Source organism: Cnephaeus nilssonii, assembly GCF_951640355.1.
Source record: "Cnephaeus nilssonii genome assembly, chromosome: 7".
Taxonomy (NCBI): Eukaryota; Metazoa; Chordata; class Mammalia; order Chiroptera; family Vespertilionidae; genus Cnephaeus; species Cnephaeus nilssonii.
Window position 1 is genome coordinate 52385502 of NC_137078.1, and position 15446 is coordinate 52400947.

The 15446-nt window shown below is 37.3% G+C and overlaps 1 protein-coding gene across 1 annotated transcript in view; it reads left to right on the forward strand.

The window, feature by feature from the left end:
* Positions 1–15446, forward strand: part of NEGR1 (neuronal growth regulator 1) — an 888615-nt gene that overhangs the window by 346869 nt on the left and 526300 nt on the right. The gene's annotated exons all lie outside the window — the stretch shown is intronic.

Below are 15446 nucleotides of genomic sequence, written 5' to 3' on the forward strand. Positions count from 1 at the left end.
GTATATTTTTGTCCTTTACATTATTTCCTCATGCGTTTTAGATTAATCATGGTTTGGTTGCATAGAAATACTATGTTGTGGCACTCAAAATGACATTGCAGCATTTATAAGTAAAATTAGTAACAAATTGTTTGATAATGTGGTACCAGTGAATACACGTTTTATTCCTAACAGGAATGCTGAGTAAGCAAGGTATTTGTACTACCTCTCAGTTAACCCCTCCAATAATTAACACTAAGTGTTAATGTATGTAAATGGCTTACATTGGGAAAATATTGTTAATCTATTTCTTTATATAAATATAAACCTGAATTCAAATACAGCTTTAATTGTTAGTAAATACTTTAACTTTGTGATAAAAATTAAAGTTATTCATTAAGATATTAACTTTAAGGAAGAAAGTATAATGGAGAATTAAATCAGTGAATTTTCTCAATGGCTTTTCTTATTATGAGCATTGCTCACTGTAAGAAACCCCTTATTTAAAAGCATAGGAGAAAATAGTACTTTTCACCAAAGTCCACCTTTATTCAGAGATTATTCAGATTCCAGAGGGCAGGAGTTTGTCCAGCTTCAAAAACTGACATCCTACCTAAAAATAGACAAATATGCAAATTGACTGCACCTTTGCTATGCCCGAGCCACGCCCACCAGCCAAACCACGCCCACCAGCCAATCAGGGTAAGTATGCAAATTATCCCAACCAATATGGTGGCTAATTTGCATATCAAGACAGCATAGAAAGAAGCCAAGAGCTGCAGAAGGGAGCAAAGCTTCGGAGAAGCAAGCAAGCTGGGTGGAGGAGAAGGGAGGAGCGCAGGTGGGGCAGAGGAGAAGGGAGGAGTACAGGGGGGACCTGGGGAGAAGGCGGGGCGGGGGAGAAGGAAGGAGAGCAGGCGGAGCGGGGTAGAGTGCAGCAGGAAGCCCTATTGAGGGAAACTTCCTGCAACGGGAACTCTAGTGAGGTTATAAGTAAGAAACACATTTCTTCTCTATCTAGCCTAATTTGATTCTCTGTGTAGTTCAGTGCCCTTGGGCTTGAGTTTCTAGCTACAAAAGATTCTTATTACATAAGAAAAAGTAAACTTGGACAATAATATATTTTAGTGACTTGAATACAGACTTTTTGCTTATTGTAGACTTAAATGATGTATTTTAGATAGTGAATATATCTCTCTTTCATTTTTTCTCATTCTTTCTTGTCCCATGTTAGGTGGAGATTTTTAAAACAGACTATGGATATACAAGCCCTGCCTAGAAACTTATATGATTTCCATAAGATTTCTTTATAACCTTATGTTACATAGATTGTTTAATATTACACACATTTTTAAAGCTGTCGCACGCCTTACTCTGGCACTCTTTTTTGCTGGCCATTTGATGATGGTGAACTTTTAAGTGCCACTTCAGGGAATGCGTATTAGGAACACACTCATTGAATGTTTTACCAGTATTATGTTTTGTTCCTCTAGAAGAAAAAATGGTTACTGTGTTGAAAGTATGTGCTTGGGACACATTAAAAGCTAATAATTTTACATATTTATGAACATAATTACTTATTAAAAGTTGATTGGCAAGTGAGCACTTTTCCAATCACATTAATAAAGTTCAGGGAATCCATTAATAGGCTTGTCAGTCAATTCAAGAACTAAGCAAATGTCATGAAAAGCCAACCCTGCATAAGCTACATTTTCTCTCAAAGAACGGAAATAAACTGGAGTGCTCCTCTCTCCAGTCTCTAAATTTATTCTGTTGCCTGGTGCTCAGTGTATCTGGATAGTTTTGAAGTGTATGTTCTTTGCCACACAATTTGTTAAGCCTTTACACACCAAGATAAAGAAATTTAGCAATTGAAATAAGAGTAGTAATCACTGATGTCAAACAAACATTGGCTGATTAAAAAAAATAAATAAAGCTCATCTTTAATTGTTGCAACTATGTACTCAAAGAAGCTACTTAAAATCATTTTAGAAGAGGGAAAATAAACAGACATTGTGCATGGGAAATTTGTTGGTGCTATTGATTTATTAGAGCTATTAATATCAATGAATGGAGCAATGAGGGCAGAAATAACAAAGGGATACGGGTTGGAAAACCTGGATTCCAATTCTGAAAATTTTCTTCATGAAATGAATCCTCTCTAAACTCTAATGTTCTCATTGGAAAGATGAGGCCTCAAAAGATCTTAAGGTCCATGGCAGTCAAAACCAAAAAGACAGATGACCAAAAAATAAATAAGTAAAAAATCCAGTGTGATTATTAGCTTTTGATTTGGAAGGTAAAAAAGAGATTTCAGTTAAAAATTAAAAACATATATTCATAGCACTTGTAGAACACTTCCATTGTGCACCATACAAACTAATTTTCAGACAGTAGCATCTTGTATTTACTCTGCAAGTATGCTTTATTTATCGCCATGTTTTTCTTTCACCAACTGAGCCGAACAATGCATGTACTCATGGAATTTGAAGAATGTGGTGAATTTGGATTTTGCTAAAAGGGTTAGAAATTAGCTAACAGACTCAGTGAAAAAATTACTTATAAGTAATACTAGAGAACCGGTGCACGAATTTGTGCACCAGTTGGATCCCTCGGCCTGTCCTGTGGGATCAGGCTGAAACTGGCTCTCCAACATCCCCTGAGGGGTCCCGGATTGTGAGAGGGCACAGACCAGGTCGAGGGATCCCACTGGTGCACGATCGGGGCCAGGGAGGGATGTGGGAGATTGACCAGCCAGGGAGGGACTGCGGGAGGGCTCCAGGATGTATCTGACCAGTCCCGATCAGCTAGACCACAGCAGCAAGCTAACCTATTGGTCAGAGCATCTGCCCCCTGGTAGTCAGTGCACATCGTAGCTCCTGGTGGATTGTCTGCCCCCTAGTGATCAGTGCACATCATAGCAAGCGGTTGAGCAGCCTTAACATATCATTAGCATATTACTCTTTGATTGGTTGAACAGCCTACCAGACGACTGGACACTTAGCATATTAGGCTTTTGTTATATAGGATGATGCTAATAAATCAAGTTACCTAATTGTTCAGTGATAGCTGGTGTGCTATGCTTCTCTTTACAAGGATGGGCTTGCAAGGTGTCAAGCAAATGACATTAGCAAATGGTATTTAATGGTCAACCCTTTTGAAGGTAGCCTAAAGAACCACCTTGCCCAAAGCCAACCTCTGTCTAGAGCAACCAATATCTGATGACTGATTGAGCAAGAAGTATAAAGGCCCCTCTATTTCAGCCTAAGGAAAGTGACTCTGATGGGCCATTTGGCTTTAGGCAGCTGAAGCTGTTGAGCAGTATGTACTGCAGTTTATCATCTTGCTCTGTTCAATTCCACTTTCTTCCTTCTCCAGGGATTTATCACAAGGATATTCCTTAATAAATATCCTGTACTGTCAACTCCATCTCATTTCATTGTTCACGTCCCAAAGATTCTAAACTATGACGATGTTAGATCCTTGCCTTAGGCTTACTCATTGTTTTGAGAAAGGCTTTGTAGAGTAGAAAGAAAACACATTCAAACATATTTTATTATTAACAGTCTGTTTTATATTGGAAGGGATTTAAAGCAGCTTATAAACAAGTATTCAGTAAATCAAGATAAATAGGAGAAATCTGAAGCAAATGATAAGGTTAGATCATAAAATTTGTAACATGATTTCTATATATGTTTGAAGCTTGGTTAAAAAAATAATTCTAAGATTTATAGCAGCTGACACAGAAAGAGAAACAGGATCAGTTATTCATTTCATGGTCCATAAGGTTAAAACTTACATTCTTAATACCTTGATCCTGTTACTCAGAATGGAGAAGGATTTCTACCGAGTCATCTCAGAATATCACTGTGAGCTATGAGGAACAACTCCACAGGAAGTGTATAGTTCTCACAGCACTCTTTCAAAAGATTGCTCCTTATAACATGTTCCAATATAGCCCAAAGTTCAGGGAAGTTAAAACATTATTTAAAAATTGAAAGATAAAATCAATAAGATGCTAGTTCATCTATGAGTAAATTTTAGAATCTGTCCTTCCTGAGTCAAACCTCAACAAATATTATTTCCCTCAGTGGATCCTTGAATAGGAATTTAGGTACAGATATTTCAAAATTATACTTACTAATGATTATCTGGGGAGTAGTTATTCCATATGACTACAGCATAGAGCCATATTCTGTAAAGTCCAGCTCATCTTAATCTAATATTAACATCCTTTTCATGAATCATAAAAACCTTGGCAAGGTACATGCTGGAAGAGGAAGACACCACACTTCTGTTCGAAGTTGAGCTCTGGGAAATAACACGGCATCACAAGGCATAGGCCTGCCTTCCTCTAAAGTCCTAAAGAAGGAAAGAGTGATAATGGTCAAAAAGCACATTAAAATGTCCAATATATTAGAAAAGTCAAGTTATTGTTCTGCAACAGTAAATATGTCATACATTCAACAAGCTAAAAAACGAACTAAAGAAAAATTATCAGCACTAGGAAAAGTTTTACAGAGCCCACAAATGTCAAAATGGTCATTGGCTGAATGCAGTGATGGCTCAGGACTAGGCCCATCCATAACTACACATTTATTTTCTTGTGATTAGAACTTTTAAGATTTAATCTCTTAGCAACTTTTAAATGTACAGTACAGTATTATTAACTACTAGTAACCCGGTTTACTGATTTGTGCACAGTGAAAGGAAATAAATTAGAAGGTGGCCGGTGGGGCGGGACTGGGTAAGAGGGGCTGGACACGCCCTGGAGTCAACCTCCTGTGGTCCCTCAAAGGGCGTTTGTGGAGTGAGCCGGGTCCTTCTGGCAGGTGGGGTCCTGCAGCCTGGTGGAATCGTCCGGCCCCACGAGGAATCGGGCTCCCTCCTCTCTGGTTCCAGGGTGCGTCACCTGAGAACTGCCGCCGCTAAGTCACTGTAGCTCGGCAGCTCCTGTGTTGAACATCTGCCCCCTGGTGGTCAGTGCGTGTCATACCTACCAGCTGGTCAGATGGTCAGATGGTCACTTAGCCTTTTATATATATAGATAGTCATTGTTGGTTTGAAACCTTGGGAGTTCCCCTGGTGAAATCTTAAACGGGCCTTGGTATATGGAGGGAAAGGAGAGACCAAAATAGAGGCAGAGTGGTAGGTAGTTGGAAGGTTTAATGAGTAAGGGAACTTACACACAAGGCTTGTCTTGTGTGGTTGCAAGACAAGTAGATCTCCAGACCCTTTTGCCAGAACATGAAAAGTTTATATAGAGGTTCAGTTAATAAGGATAATAAGGTTCAGTCATGTATTAAGTGCAGGTAGTTTCAATGACACCTTATTCTCAAGGCTGCATTTTGTAACAGCTCCTAGTGTGGAAACAGTGGGCAGAACCTACATTCCAAGCACAGTGGAGGGGTAATGACCCTCAGACTGCCCAGGTTCAGATCCAGAGCCAAGCTGTCATCACGTTCTCTAGATGACTTCCTCCAATAGTCACCATACTGTACATGGCATTCCTCTGACTTATTTTATAGCTGGACGTTTGAACCCTTAACCCTTTTCACCCATTTCTCCCCCTTTCACCTCTGGCAACCACTTGTCTGTTCTCTGTGTCCATGAACTCTTTTTTTAAAGAAAAATATTAAGAAGAATATTCCCTAAAAGTGACTTAGCTTTTTTGTATGATCCATCTCTTTATTGCATCAACTAGATAACAGAGATCAATTTCTAAGATCACCTTATATGGGATGATACATATATATTACATCATTTACTCTCTAAAATTAGGTTATAAGTGATATCAAATAATTGATAGGTTATAAGTGATATCAAGTAATTGATATCAAATAGGTCACATGGATAAGGGTATACATACTCATTCCTTCTGCAGGAATTTTCTACTTATTCTACTATAAGTAACTCTTTGCTGACCCCAATTCAGTGGGAGCCAAAATATACTGAGCTCATACAGACTAATCAATAGGTAAATATTAATCAGTGGGTCAAAGACCAATTGAGTAGATTAAATGATTTAAATATGGTTGTATTTGCCCTACAGATTTTCCCCACAATGATGTAGTAATAACACTGGAATTGTTCCTAAAACCTCCCATTTTTCTCTTTCTTTTGATCTGAAATATCCAGATTTGCAAGTTTGGAAGAAAGGAATGTTAAGCATTTTAGGACGTGTGTCTCTTTAGCTAATTGGACTCTCATTGTCTTTATCCAGTTGGAAGCATTTAATTTGTTGGAATATATGAGGTAGTGTTGTTGATGTCCAGACAGATAATAGTCTGGTATCTAAACAATTTAGAACAATTATGCCTAATTAGTGAAACCTGAGAAAAATAAATCCTTTGGGTGTCTTTTGTGATCTAGACTTCAGTAAAATTTTTATTCCCTCAAACATACCCTCACAGACAAACTCAGGTCTATTAATCTAGACTTAAATGAGGTAGGCTTTCTAAAGCAGTGAAGTATTTCATAAAAATTTTAAAAATTGATGCATTTTTCAGGTGGATCATTTCATGGTGTTTTTTATTTTTATTTTTTTTCAGTCTGGCTACAATTGCTATGGTTACATGGCAGTTTATCAGGACAGATTCTAGGAAGCCATTACTTCACTTTTATCTGGGAGCTTGTTGACATTAATTACGCTATTGGTTTAAGTATTAGGGGCCATAAGAAGTAAGGTTAATTGTACAAATTATCAGCAAAATTTTCATTTGAATATTGGCACTTTTTCCAAGATAGGCATTTTCCTTCTTTTATAAATATCCTTGTTTTTTAAAAATATAGTCTTTAGAAAAGGCTATAGGCCATTATTTTCCTGTGATTTAGATTAAAGCTGTAGCATAAAAGAAGTTAGATTTCAATTAATAGTTTTTTCATTGAAAAACATTTTTTTTCTGTAAGTGTAGTGATCATGTTTTTCTAACATAAATTAGTATATGAAAGTTTAATATAGTCTAACACAATCTTATATTAGAATAGTATTGTTCATCAAACTATGTAAAAATTCATAATGCACTGCCTACTATACAGAGGAAATGAAATATCGGTGGTATTTTCTTATCAACTTTCAATATGCTGTTATTTACAAATGAAAGAGAAGTGTGAAATAGCAAGAAAAAATAAAATTGACAGATATTGAAGGAACTACCCCTCTAATCAAAAGTTGCTGCCCTTTAAAAGTCTTTTCAATGATTAATAAATATTTATTCTAGCTCTTGAAGCAGATAGTTTGATATCTCAAAACTTAGACTGATCACATTTTTATTTTCTTGTTAGTAATTCTGAGTTTTGTTTTGTGTGTTACATTGTAAACTAGTTATATTCGTTGCCTATTTTAGATTATCTTTGTTCTTTTCCTAAAAAAAAAAAAAAGACAATAACTGTGTGAGTAATACCTGTCAAATCCCAATGCAATGTACACTATCAGCATGAAACATTTCTCTATAAATAAAAGATTACCACCCTTTAGCTGATCCACTTATTTTGAGAAACCCTGCAAGTGAAATCTAAGTCTGGTGTAATACTTTGTCTTCTCCTTGGAGTTTATTGCAATAAGATTTAATCTATAAAATTATTTCACTGTTTTTGTCCCTAAGTTATGTGTGTAGTTAAGAAATTACACCAGTGCAATTAAGATTTTGTGTTTTCATTAACTAAATTCTAAATGGCATGCCCCTCGTAACCTTTATGTAGGACAAAGATAAAACTTAGCAGAGGAGAAAATTTGAATCTGCTAATGATATTGTTTATCTTAGGATTTATAGCAGAACAATAAGAATTAATTATGTATAGTGCCAAGAGGAAAATGACATAATTAAAATTGGTGGCGAAGTTCAATTTGCAGAATCAGACTGACTCTCTGTCCTCAGGTCTCTCTGCCCCACACCACTTCACTTCCCATTCCTTCAGCATCTCCTAGTTAGTTATCTAGAGAGAGCAGTAGAGAGACTCGGGAAGAGTGGCCCTTGCACCCGCACTTGGCTGTCAGAGATAGTTCTAACCCACTTTAGTAGGGTTGCATCTAGACTAATCAATGGTTTTTAAACATTTTCCGATCATGAACCCATTTGAAATCTGGTTGAAGCTGGTAGACCTGGTCTCTAGAAAAAATAAATAAATAAAAAAATTAAAAAAAAAAAAAAATATATATATATATATATATATACCCTTAACATTTTACAAAGTTGTTTTATTGAACAGAATGATCACAAGCTCCCTAAATCTATGTGTGGACTCCAAATAAGAACCCCAGTGAACTCCTGGAGGGTAAGAACTGGGTCTTAATCTCAAATATTCAGGAAAGTGCCTGACAAATATTAGGGACTCAATAGAGGTTTATTTTTCCCCAGCTTCATGCCAATCACTTTTGCTTAAGCTGTGACTTAATGTATTGATGTTATCTTTAGGGCATAACACCAGGAATGCTGACATAACAGGAAAAATTTTAAATTAAGAGGATTAGTTAAGCATTCATGACTTAGGTTGCTTATTTTCATTTCAGGTCATAGCATCCTTATCCTCTGCTAATCCCCATGTTTTCACAAATGCAGACCATGCTATAGTGAAGAAATAATAAATGAGATACCAAATTTTGCAATTTTTTTTCTCCTCGGGATGTTATTTTGAGAACCTAATATTTATATGGAACGGACAGTCTTAGCTACAAAAATTATAACCAAAGTTCCTAATGCCAAAACCATGTAAAGGGTTAATATTTTAAAAGGGCCAAAAATAAGGGAATTAGAATGTCCTCTTACGTATTTTACCCATTCTTCCAGGTTTTGATTTGAGCAAGTTGGTGGATGGACACATTTTAAAATGGCATGTTGGTGACTTAAGAATATTTCAGAGCTGTTTATCAGTGTAGAGTAAGGCAAGACATGAATTGTTTTGCCTGTACTATGACCCTTTAATGTAAAAGTGGTCCATTTTAAAAGGACATCTAAGATTCATTCACTTTAATTCATGGAATACCATGTAGTTCCATTTTAATTCAGTACCCACTCTGTGCAAATAACTTTGCTAAAAGTTGCACAAGCATTCCTCCTTGTGGTAAGCAGAGTAATGGTACTCAAAGATAACCAAGGACCCTGTGTCTATGTGAGGTTCCAAGACAAAGGGGATTAATATTGCAAATTAATATTGGGGATTGATATTGCAAATTAATCTCATCATAGGGATATCATCTTGGATTTTTCAGGTGGGCCCAATGAAATCACAAATGTGATTAACAGTGGAAAAGAGAGAGAGAAGAAGACAATTAGACGGAGATATGACTGTAGAAGTAGGTCAGAGTGATGTAATGTAGAAAGGACTCAACCCCCCATTAAACACAGAAAAGGGGATCATGAGCCAACGAAAATGGGAAGCTTCTCAAAGATGGATATGGTAAGGAAATGGATTCTAGACTAGAGACTCCAGAAGGGAACATAGCCCTGGCAACACATCAATTTTAACTGAGCTTATATTGGACATCTAACCTACAGAACTGTGAGATAAATTTGTGTTGTGTTAAGCCACTCCATTTATAGTAATTTATGGTAACTGAAAGAAAACTAATACACACATACACACTCAAAAATAAAGGTGTCTTCATACACACCTAGGAGAGACATTCTCAACTTGGCATTAATGACATTGTGAACCATATAATGTGTGTGTGTGTGTGTGTGTGTGTGTGTGTGTGTGTGTGTGTGTGTGTTATAGGAAGGGAGGAAATGTCCTATGTATTATAAGATGTTTAGGAACATCTTTGACTGCTATAGGTTGAATGTTTGTGTCCCTCATAATACATATATTGAAACATAATGCCCGATATGATGGTATTAGGAGTTAGGGCCTTTGGGATATACTTAGGTTGTGAGGGCAGAGCCCTCATGAATGAGACTAGTGCTCTTATCAAAAAGACCCTACAAAGATTCCTCCCCCTTTCCATCATGTGAGGTTGTAACAATGAAAACATGGCCATCTAAGAGTGCAGACAGAATCTGTGGTGAGGTGATCTTGGTCTTTCCAGACTCCAAAACTGTGAGACATTAATGTTTTTTGTTTATAAATCACCCAGTTTATGACATTTTGTAATAGCAGCCTGAATGGACATAAAACAGTGTCCTCAACATCATAGACACCAGTGTCATTCCTTGGTTGTGGCATCCCAAAGTATCTCCAGACATTGTCAAATGTCTGCTGGAGTAAAAAAAATCATTCTAGGCTGAGAACAACTAAACTAGTAGAAAAGATATGTGTATGCTTTAATGTTCCAGGATCTAGCAGGTTGTGGCAAGCTCCATGTGACTATGGATCTTATCTATCTTACTGCCCTACCCTTAGTGACTAGAACAAGGACAGACATGTAATTGGGGATAAAATAAATGTTTAATAAATGATACAATGAATGACTGAAGTCCCCTGGGAGTACAAGCTAGCAATGACCAGGTAAAATTCTTCTGATTATTTTTACTTATTTAGTAATGGTTTGGGTGATTTTCCCTTTAAAAACAATAATTGCTTGTGTTCTCCTAAGTAGTTAAGTGTGGCATAGACATAGATTGATGTCAGGTGACTTCCAGCTCTGATATTTATAAAAGGGTGTAAACTTGGTTAAGTGTCTATCTCCTTAAGCCTAATTGTCATTCTCTGAGAAGTATAAAATAATACCCAACTCTCTGGATTGCTGTGATAATTTTAAAAAACAATTAGTTATATGAGAAATGTCTCCAAGTGTCTGATTCAGAGTAGGCATTCAATAGATGTTGCCATCTGTCTTTTTCCAGTGAGCTAATAATATACAGATCCTTTCCTTTTTATCTGTTTGAATTAGGATATAATTGAGATTGTTCTCATTGATTCCAAGTGATTTTTATTTTAAAATATAGGTAATAAAGTTAATTGTAAAATGTTAATAAAAGTAATTATTCTTCTTGTGGAAAAGTTCCTTATGAAAAGATATAATAAATTTTATACCAGTGTTAAGGTTTTAGGCTACAATAATTGAAAAGACTTCTACTTAAAAAAACACACAAAAAAACTGATTACTGCCTAAAATTAAGGAAAAGATATGGTGGCAATCATTTTTTGCCTATTTAATCTCAGAGCCCATTCTTTGTACCTCTTTTGCTGTGCTTTAAACAATAGGGCTGGCTCATCCCCACGGTGTGTTCCCAGGCTGCTATGTGTCCAGGTTTCTGGCAGATTCACCCAGTGGGAGACTCTGGAAAGAGATCAGGGACAGGAGGGAGGAAGAAGCCAGGCTGTCTTCCCTTCCTTATTGCCACAGATTGTGTCTCCTGCAAGGACTTTCTTCCCTGGCCCCAGCTTCTGCTGGACACCCATCCTCCCAAAGACACAGCTCACACTGGGCAGGTCCATGCTGTGGGGTCAGTTCCTGGGAAACAGCCCTGACCTCTGGGCTCTGGTAATGATGCCTCTTTGTAAGAGTTAGTGGCTCCTTGTTGTTACAAATGTCCTCATTTTCTCCATGCTTTGGCTTCTTGCCCTTCATCACTTGTGTAAACGACTCCCTGGATTAAACCCCGTTTATTTGGAATACTTAAATCAGTTTCTACTTTCTTTTTTAAAAATATAGTTTTATTGATTTCAGAGAGGAAGGGAGAGGGAGAGATAGAAACATGAATGATGAGAGAGAATCATTGATCAGCTGCCTCCTGCATGCCCCCTACTGGGGATTGATCTCACAACCTGGGCATGTGCCCTAACCTGAAATCAAGCCTTGACCTCCTGGTTTATAGGTCGATGCTTAACCACTGAGCCATGCCAGGTGGGCCACTTTCTACTTTCTTAACTGGATTCTGACTGATAGGGATTTTTTCTCTAAAATGTCAAGTGTTTCCTAGTTTCAGATAATCACAAAAGGTGTGTTTTAACATGTATCTCTCATATAGGTAACCGTTTTATATAATGATAACTACCTCTTTATGTTCTGGAAAAAATATATTTCATTCTTGAGTATATATTCTGAGTATAAAAACAAATTTAAAAACAAATTTTAAAGTTAATTACACATACATTGGGATCTCAGATTTACTAAACTAATTATCAGAAAGTAAGATAAATTAGGGAGAAAAGATGAACGTATGCATACTCATTAAATACTGGCATTTATGTGAGCCTTGGGTTTCTCTTTATTACCTTTTTGGGTGCAATTATCATTAGCATTTCAGTCGCATCTTTAATGAACATTAGAGCTACACATACACAATGGCATGAGTGGTAATGACAGTCTTTCATTATCCACACAGACTGTAACTTTAAGAAAAATAGCATACAGGGAGGATGTGCAGTGTTGCTGTACATTTTCCCTGGGAGCTAGGAGCTGGCCAGCAATATTCTGGGCCTTGATTTTTATAGCTGCACCTGTGCCTTGTAGGGAAACAATAAAAAGCAATTTGGGACTTTTCTCCAATAAACCAGTTACCTGACTTTGGACACTAATGCAACGTAGGCACATTTTCAAAGCATTTGTCTTGTGGTAAACATTGTTCGAGGAGTTAGTGAAACAAAAATTCACAAATAGGAATTTGCTTTTCCCTTCAAGGAATTTATAAACCAGTGGGCCAATCCTGGTATGAGACAAATAAGTGCACTAAAGTTAGGTAGGAGCTAGGACAGGGGTATATGCAGGGTGCATAGAAAGGAAGTGGTCCTCTTTTTATGGAGGATCGTGCCCAAGTTTTGCAGTGAAGAATTTGACCGGGAGAAGAGCTTGAGGTTTGAATATAAGGCAGGAACTGATGGTTAGCTGTAGGAAACTGCTTGGAAGTTACTCTAAGTCTAAGTGTGCATAATAAATCATCGAGAGCTGAATGAGAAGTTACTTTGAGACCCAGCAAGGGCTGAAGGAGCAGTCAGAAGTAGGAAGTCACATGGTCTTGTTCCATAGTCGAATGAGGGTAGGGGGATTGGTGGTTTGGGAACAGGACCAGTTCTTCAGATTGGGGGAATGGCTCCCTTAGAGTATTGCCATAGGACACCTTTTAGGAATGGTGCTGACAAGGAAATGCTCAAATGGGCAGCTCCTGAGAGATCAGGATGCTGGTGGAGGTTGTTTGAGCATGTGAGAAGCAATGGGACTTGGGGAGCAGCTGTGGGAGGCTGTGATTGCTGGGCTCAACTGCTGACAAGAGGCATTCATTGCTGAGAGGAGCAGCTGTGGAGAATGTAAGCAGGGAGCCCTGGGGAGCCATGGCCTGGAGCTTCCTCAGATTAAGAAGCTGCCATTGGAAGCAGCAATTCTGAGTTTCATCCTATGGAAACTTTAGAGTTATTCATCCAGCTCCATCATCTTGGCAGTTGGCAATGGTGGAAACACAGTCTTATATACTGTATATTGACAAGGTTGACAAACTCTCGTTGGAGATTTTTAAATAAAAAATGTTCTCAAATTCTGATACATCCTTCCTTGGCTGATAAAAAGTGTGACTTTTTGTTTATTTATTGAGGAACATTTTTACCCTAAGAATAGCTATTATACTAGCCAAAACAAGGTGACAGAATTTTAAATTGAGAGACTATTGCTCAGCTGGCATGGCTCAATGGTTGAGCATTGACCTATGAATCAGGAGGTCACAGTTGTGTTCGATTCATGGTCAGGACACATGCCCAGGTTGCTGGCTCTGTCCCCAGTGGGGTGCCTGTAGGAGGCAGCCAACCAATGATTCTCTCTCATCATTGATTTTCTCTCTCTCCCTCTACTTTCCTTTTTGAAATCAATAAAAATAAATAAATTGAGGGATTCATTTATTGTTAAATCCATGAGAGTATATGTAAAATTTGATATATTTTGATATTTTTCCTCTGGAAAGAATGACTATTGTTTTTATATTGTCGTCAGAGTTCCTGACACTAAAATACTATGACATTTTCATCAAGAAGCCAGAAAAGAAGGTCAACCAATAGAGAACTTGGTAACATCTGTCAACAACTTATCTACAAAAGGCACTGTTGTTTAACTGATGAGTTGTGTAATAACAATGTTGAACATGAACTAGCATTACTATGAGGCTTTCTTATTGAAATATCATGGGGAATAACATATTTTCATGCATTAGTGATTTAATGTGCATCTTTTTGAACCAGCATAAGTTCAGTTAAAAGGGTTTGGAGGTGGATAGAAGCAAAGTAACTGATTTTTTTTTTTAATTTGGGTGATACAAATGTATGATGCAAGGACTTGAGAAAGAAAATCCAATTGGAAAAATATTTTGATGCTTCACACTTGAGTGAGGCTCTGAGAACTAGTGTGGATACTGTGGAAATGGAAGGAATGGTATAAAAGGGGAGATGTTAAACTTGAGAATGTGAGCGCTTTAATTTTCAAATTATAATATATCTAGTAATATTTCTTTGTTGAAATCTTATAATGTTGCTGATATCTGTGAAAACCACTCACTCCATCTAGAAAAATTCCATGTGAATTAAGCCACAAGGGAGTCAGTGTACCCTGGTTTAATAGATAACTTCATTGCTATGGGTTTTAACCGATAAACTTAACCTTCAATCTTTGCCTAGTATATAATTTGTTCCAAGCAAACAATGAAATGAAGTGAAGTGAGTCAGGTTTAGAGTATACTAGTGAATTGGGGTTTGAGTGACTAAGAATGAAATATCAGAAGAACAACACAAAGGAGAAGACTCAAATTTGTTAGACTGCCATACTCATTTTTTTTTTTTTTTTAGGTTTAGCATAAACCTAAAAGAGCGTTTTTAACAGAAATCGCTATGTGTATTTTTCAAAGTAACATACATTTACCCTCCAAGCTCCTGACCTCCTAAGACTCCTGGAAAGAGTTACTTTACGTTTGATCTAGACAAATAAAAATTGCTCTCAAAGGCATTTACTTAGCTAATGAAAATGCCTTGCAGAGCATTTGAACCATTATTTGAAGGTAGAAAACATTCCATGGCTCATCCATCTCTCATGGAGAGTTGTCAGCTTTGCATACCTTGAAGTATTTTTTCCCATCTCCAAAGGAGACAGTGCCCCACTTTCTGAGACATGGCATGTGGTTGGGATTACTGCAAGGCTTTTGAGCTTGCAGTTCTCACAGCCCACTTGTCTTTGACAGCATGATATGTTCCTCTTTTAACTTCAGAGTACACAGCAGTGCAGTGTGGTCTCCCTTAAAGGCAACCTAACTCAATCTGTGCTTTCTGAAGTGTGGTTTGTTATCCACTTTGGCTGCTGCCAAAATGTGGTATGACTTACTCTTTGCATTTGCATGTAGTTAAAAAATCAGCATGGCCTTATGAAGATCAAAGGGAGGGAATATATGAGTCCCTGGACCCTTCAATTCATACACAAGGCTTAAAATATGGAGTTAATCAAATAGGAAGAGCGATATATTTCTGAAGCAAAATTATCCCCTGTTCTGTTTCTTTAAGGTAAATGAAGGGGTCAGCCTTCTGGTTCATCACCTTCTGAAAGAATAGGAGTTATTTGT